We start from the raw sequence: 7,885 nt of genomic DNA on the forward strand, positions 1-7,885 counted from the left end.
AAGCTAGGACTCCAGTGCATGGTTATATTCTTGTAAGGAGTGTATGTCTGAATGCAAAGATGCATTTTGAATCATCATCGCTAAGTCACCAGCCTACACAGCATTGTGGTATACGTCATTCATGCAAATAGGAATAAAATTGATTGCACTTTAGTTAAATAACCTAACTTATTCTTTGTAGGTATTAATACTGTAATTAGAGAGAGAGTACTGTAATTGTTGAATAAGAATAAAACACTTGCTTTCTGTTCATCTAAAATGGCATAGATTTTCTAGCAGTTATTCCAGCAGAAGTTTGAAGGAATGGATCATTCTGTGATTAGTTAGATAATCAAAATACACAAGCTATGAACATAACATATTAAACCATAATTCACTTTTCACATTGGACAGCCAATGTTTATCAATTTTCACATAAGTCGTACTTTCTTGTAATTTTGAAAATACACCATTGCATGCTGTTCTGTTGAAGACAAACCCGAATTTTTTTTTTTTTTTTTAAATGTAATTGATAACTTGTATTGTTTTTTTACAAAATTTAAACCTGGGTGTCATGAACAAATTTGTGGGGGGTCACCAAATTCAAAGAAATTTATTTGACAATAAAGGGTATACATAATTTGAAGAGAATTTTGGATGTTTTTTAACATTTCCATATTTTAATTTTGATTTTATTGCTTTCCACTTGATTTGTGTGTTATGCTTGATGATTTCCAAACAGCTCATCGAATTTCAAAGCAATTGCATTCGCGCAGCTAAGATGTAGTTTTTTTCGTCTATCTTAGTAGTGTCTTGCATGTAATTGTAATATGCATCATTTATAAACTATGTTTCTTATTTCTAATCAAATTTGTTGTCAAGTAAGCACATAACATTTCCATATAACACATAACATAACATATTGGAAAATTCAGTAGTGTCTCGAAGGATAATAAAAACAATTTTGTTTTAGTTGGTTTTAGTTGCAGTTTTGTTCATGATGGTTAAATGGCCCAAAATAGATACCCAATGTTCACAAGAGAAACGGGATGGATGGACCAATATCAAATAAACTTTAATGAGAAACTTTAAGAGAAAAACTGGTTGATCTTTACATTATGGTAACTTGGCGAAAATTTGGCAACCAACTCTCCTACAGCAACCCTCTATTTTTTTCCCTGCCGCCATTTTGTCTTCACGAAGTAAAGACATGTTTCTTTTCTTTTTATCTACTGAACACTTCTTCCAACAATCTACTAGCCGAATTACACTTATGCTGGAAATTTTATCAAACAAAACTGCTTAATCATGACAAATATTCACTGCAAAATTCGGAAAAAGTGCACAATACCATACTCCTTACGCGTTTTTCAAAATAACACATACACATAAACCATGTACACGCCGTACAACTAAAATGTATACCAAATTCCTACAAATATAAAATTCACAAAATAACTATCATTTCATTAAAATATAATTAAATTCAAAAACACTACTTAAAATATAAATGAGCACATACATTAAATTAATAAAAATTACCTTACAATCCTAATTACATTAAACTAAATCATTGCTAATAACAATTTTCCCAATAATACAAAATTCCTTTCCACCTTACATTTAGAACAATGCATAAAAATAATATCCTCAAATAATTAAAAATACTAACTTACCTAATCTTCTTCAGAATCTTGATTACGTGTCCGATAAACTTTTCTTTAGTTACGGCCATGGGATCCAAAAATTCACGAACGCTGTTTCACATAACACAGAATAAACCAAATACAAAATTTCCAGATTTTTTCCCGATTTCCCCCCTTTTCCGATTCAAGAACTGTAATTCGTCCATTAATATCACATGACATATCCCATGATCTCTCATTTCCCTCACACAAAATAATGCGTAATCGGAACTGAGTTCTGCTCACATTATTACCAAAGTCCCAGGTAGTAATCTTTATCGCCTCCAAAATGTCGCCAAACTACCAGTTACCATATTGTAAAGATCAACCGAAAAACTATTAATGAAAATGCAAATAATAATGAATCCATTGGCTCTCTTTCTACTTCTAAAAAAAAATTGAGTAAATATCAAGAAGAGTTTATTTTATACTGTTTTACATGTTGTATTATTAATGGAAAATAAAGGTACTATTCCGTTTTGAGGACCGTAAAAAATTTGCAGGAAAAATGTATGCGCAAAAGCGCCTGTGGATTTACCAATTTGAGAAATGCCCATGGCAAAAAGTCTGCAATAGAATTTTTTCAAAGAAAAGGCATCATTCATTATAGAAAATTATGTTTGAACAACCAGCGAGATGAAATTATGCTTTAGCGCTAACTCGGTAGCGAAATAGCGATGCAAGAATCCATTCAGTTATGTTTAGCCTTTTTTATAAAAATTATAGTAATGATCTGAAACAGTTATTTACTTTTATGCTTCCATTTAGTTATGTTTAGCCTTTTTTATATAAATTATAATAATAAAAACGTATTATATGAAATTAACCTTTCATCTAAATTAAAACAATTATCTTAGATAGCTATTTCCTATTATACTTCCTTTCTTGCGTTAGGGTTGCTGCAATTATTTTTGGCAGCACTGGCATCAACAATAGTTTGTCGATTTTTTACGGTCCTCAAAACGGAATAGTACCAAAATAAATATCCATTGTGTGTTAAATGCAGTGAAAACTTGGCACATGGAAAGCATGAAACCTGCGAAATTAAAAACACATTTAGACGGTACTTTTCCGTTTTGACGGCACAAACGATAAAGTCGCCAACAATGGTACAACTGATGCCAAATGGAATATCTCTGCTGGCAACTTTTTACGCCTCATTTACAAAACAAGTTGCAGCCATTTCTTATCAAATTGATTGTACTGGTATAAAATTACATCGAATTTTACAAGATAGTTAAATTTTATGCTCTAAGACCATTCGCGGTAACTAAGTCAATTAGAATGCAATCACACCACTCACCCCAAAATATAGAAAAGGCAAAATCAAGGGTTAAATTCATCAATTCTAATGAGAATGCACTAGCGAAGTAAAGCACTGCAGTTTTACATAATTTCTGAGTAAACGATTCGTACAAATTGAAATAATTCTTGCATTTAAACTTGTATTCCAAATTAAGATTTAACTTGTCATTAATGTATAATTAATGAGAGAATTAGATTTTTGTAGCGTAGTTTACATGAGATGAGATCAGGTGGGGTCACGTGATACAAAACGACAAATCAGGATGTTGAACCATGAAAACAGTAAATTCTTAATGTCTTTTTATAAATTTATTGCCTTTATTTATTGGCTTTTTACAAAATTTTAAAAGATATTAAAATGTTTATGCCTTCAAAATAAAAAATTCTTAGAACTAACGTTTGTTAACATTTTTTATGTGTATATTGTATGTTGTTGGCAACAAGTCTGCTTGGCGAGATTTGCGCCAGTGAAACAGAAAAGTACCTCAGAAACTAAACATAAAGATTACATAAATAAATCTGAAGAATTTTTTTTAAGGAATGAGCTAAGAGCATGAAAAATTAAAATGTATTTTTGAAAAAATATACAACAGTTCCTTCTCAGGATTTACAGGCACCATAAAAGTTTCATATTTAATTGCAAAAAATTTAAAAACCTCATACAATTGGAGAATCGCTCATTCTTCCTTCAGCAATTAAAATGACATCATTTATGCATACAGAAAAATATATTAATGATTTAAAAACAATAGCATTAAAAAAAAGATACCGTTTCTTACCAAATTTCTGTCATATCAGACACTATAGAATACAAAATCCAGTCTTTACTATAAAACTTGATGACACTACCGACATTATAAAAATGTCTCAATTCATCATTTATCTGAGATACGATTTTGAAGATGATGCAGTAGAATATTTTTTATGTTGTAATATTTGGGAAGAAAGAGCAACTGGAGAGAAAATATTAGAAATTATTAAGACATTTTGAAACGAATAATCTTACCTAAAGACACTGTGTCGCAGTTTGTACTAATGATGCTGCAGCATTAACAGGAAATTATAAAGGACTAAGAGGATTAATAATGAAAATTGCTCCTCATATAATATTCCATCACTGTATGACACATAGAAAAGCTCTTGTTGCAAATTGATAAAAAATTGCACAAGATGCAATGTTATTACTGCAATTAATTACATTAAAGGGCAAGATTCTAAACAGTTGTCTCTTTTTAATACCATGTAATGAGATAAGTTCTGTATATGAGACATTCTTACCAAAGTCAGTTGGTTTTCACACAGAAAAATACTGAGACATATTTTTGACTTGAGAAATATAGTTTACATATTTTTGGAAGAAAAGAAACATACATCAGCAAGTTCATTCATTAATAATGATTAATTAGGAAAACTCAGATACATAGTAGACATTTTCTAAAAACCTAAGCATTTTAATACTGAGCACAAATTTTGAAGCTTTTAAAACTAAGCTAATACTTTGGCAAGGAGAATTGAACAAAAACAACAGAAACATGTTTTTCAGAATTTACTAAAGAAAATAATACAGATTTCTTGTTTAAAACAACATATGATAAAACTGACAGAAAATTTTTTGAAAAATTCCCAAATAAGGAATTAGGTTGGATCTGTGACCCATTTTGCCTTTGGTATTTTCAATTCCAATGTATTTCTAAATGAAAAAGCACAATTAATTGATATTTTAAGTGACAGAATACTCTGTGTTCAAGTGAAGTCTCTAACTTGCCAAAAATTTTAGTTATCTATTGAAAAGGAATATGCCAATTTAAAATGAATGAAAGTAAATTATTACGTTTCTTACATAAAATTGTACAGTAAACCTTTAGCTTATATTTAAAACTTCTAAAATGCTTATGTTACATTTTTCTGTTATATAAGCATTGAAAGTGGATTTCTCACTGAAATAAAAATAATTTTGCTATTGAATTAACATGGGGAACTTTTATTGAAATATTTTTTTTTTCTGTGACATTAGTTTCATCTACTACAAACTAAAGATTAAAGAAATGTTTTTAAAACATTTTTGAATTCGTTGTTATATTGATCTATGAAGCAGTAGATTAGTGAGTTTTTATTACATTACTGACAAATATAGTTTTATAACAACCAAAAAATTTTCAGCGGAGATAATTATTTGTCAAATATGAATGCGTTTTCAAAGCGGAAATAAATAATGACTAATAAAAAAAGAAAAATCAGTTAGAACATTCACATTTCTAACAAAGTAATTTGCTTTGCTTTAATCTTTATAATACAATACATTTTACAATGATAAGGCAAAATACAATGTGGAATGGTTATGCGAAGTACCTAGAGTATTCAGCATTTCGTATAATCCTATACCAAGATAATAATAATATTAATGTAAATTTTATCTGAATAAAGTTTTCTTATTACAGAAACAGTAAAATTATGCAATTGCACAAACGAATGCACTTTCAGACAATATACTTAATACTGTTTACAAGTTGAAGGCAAAGTTCTGTTTATGTTACTTCTCGCCCTTCAGCGCATGATCATGAATTACCATCCAGACGAAACTAGTCGATTTGTCCATGACGTCAAAAATTCGAAAAGTGGGGTAGGGTTTGGAAATACGCGGCGGCGCAGCCCCCACAGTCCCTATCCGGCTTTATACAAAGCATGAGACATAGCAAGAACCCCGTGACAAATGAAATAGAACAAAACTGAAACGCTAAGACACCTCTGCTTCGGTGCGCCACTCCCTCGGCTTCAGCTGGAATGCTTGGTACTCTGTAACTGCTGTGTCAATCCCCGTCACTGAGACTATGGGCCTTTTGAACTCGTACAAGATGTACGAAGTTCCTTTTTACTCTCATCAAATACGAAATTGCCCCTCTTTCTATATACCTTTCCTTCGCACCTATGCTTGATTTTTCGCCCATCGGTGCAGAAAGACTTAGCGAGTGCAAAACAAGACATCTGTCTACTTTGTCTGTCTGTCTGTCTAGAACCAAACCACCAAGGACTTAGCCTTGAAAAACTAAATCTAGCTTCGCAAAGCCGAAGGAACGAAGACTACAGTACCAGTACGGTCCCTGACAAGCCATTGCGTCTAGGAGGCAATTGCCAAGCCCGAACGTGCTTTAGAATTAACTAGGGGCTGTATCCTCCTAGTCTCCTAGCGTGCGACCAGATCTCGATACGAGAGTGACGTAGCAAGCGACTCCTTCTCGTTCGACAGCTACTAACGATTGAGCGAAAACTGGTATCCTCAAGCGCCTCTACCCGTGCGAAAATTAAAGGCTTTGAAATTGATCAGAGAAACAGAAATTACGACCTATGTAGAATATATAAACATAAATTATAGAATAATTGATTAAGTTATTTACAATTTCAGACTGAAATTTCAACAATTCAAATAAGTACTAAATATAATACTCTTAGCTCAGGCGGCAATCCAGTAAAAGGTAAGAGTCTTCGAACATTAGCTGTTAGTTCAGAACAGAATACAACTGTTTCTCGACCCTAAATAACTTTATAAACTGCTTAACAGATAATGCAAACGCATCCAGATTGCTTCGAAACACTCATCTTTGAATTAAATTACAATGATGTATTCAGTTTAAAAGATATTTCCGACGCCATTAATTTTCGATCGCAAGGTTTTTTAAACAGTTGCACATAAGCAGCCGAAAACCAGACGATCGCTACGTCGCACGAAATAGTTTCGATTGGTGCTCGAGGATTACAAATTGTGGCTCCGCACGACAATTGACTTCTTCATCTCAAATAACATTACTAACAGATGCAATATCTCTGTAATTTCAGCCATGTCTTCCGACCACAACCCCATTGTATTTGAAATCCCCATTAATAAATACCTCCTCTCACTTGACAGAAGTATAGGAGTTACAAATTGGATCAAATACTCTGAAATTCTGAATAACTCCATACAGGATAACCCATGCATCAACAATACAGAAGATTTAGAACACGAAGTCTCAAAATTTACCAACAGAATCAATTCTGCTTTAAAGGAAGCCACCAATACTTTTTATGTGAACAAGCCTTTCCTTCCCCTGCCTGCCGATATAAGAAATAGGATTAAAGAGAAAAACCGGATCCGTAAAAGATGGCAAACCACCAGGGATCCACAACTCAAACACGAACTAAACTCTATGCAAAAAGAAATCAACAGAAGAATCAAGAACTTCAAAAACCAAAAATGGACCAATTTCCTAAATAACCTAGCTATAGAGGACAATTCCCTATTTGAAATTTCCCGCAAATTCAAGAAACCTTATAAACCTATTCCACCTATCCATGAACCTAGTGGAACTTCATATACAGAAGAAGATAAAGCTAAATCTTTTGCGGACTATATGGAAGATACATTCACTCTTAATCCCACTCCGTACGACAATAACCATATTGAACGGGTCAACCAGGTGGTCAATAACTTCCTTAATACCCCTGCTCCGTACAACTTCACTTTGCTGACTACCCCAACAATCGTTGCCAATACCATCAGCGCCTTACAAACGAAGAAAGCCCCAGGGCACGATGGCATCTCGACCAAAGCACTGAAGCATCTTCCGATCAATGCTCTTATCTGCCTAACTAAGATAATCAACAACATTATCAAATTCGCTCATTTTCCTAACTCATGGAAGCAAGCTATAATAATTGTTTTTGCTAAACCGCAACAAAATCCAACTCTCCCACAGAACTATCGCCCTATCAGTTTACTTAGCCACCTGTCTAAAGTTACTGAGAAAATCCTACTTCTCCATATCCAAAAAATTCACCCTTCCATGAATTTTCTCCCAGAAGAACAATTCGGTTTTCGTAATCATCATAGCACTTGCCACCAACTTCTTAGAGTTATCAACATTATCACTGAAGGCTACAAC

This window comes from Stegodyphus dumicola, chromosome 6, assembly GCF_044657685.1.
Source record: "Stegodyphus dumicola isolate Sdum_Otavi_A_Nest chromosome 6, ASM4465768v1".
In the NCBI taxonomy this organism is placed as follows: domain Eukaryota; kingdom Metazoa; phylum Arthropoda; class Arachnida; order Araneae; family Eresidae; genus Stegodyphus; species Stegodyphus dumicola.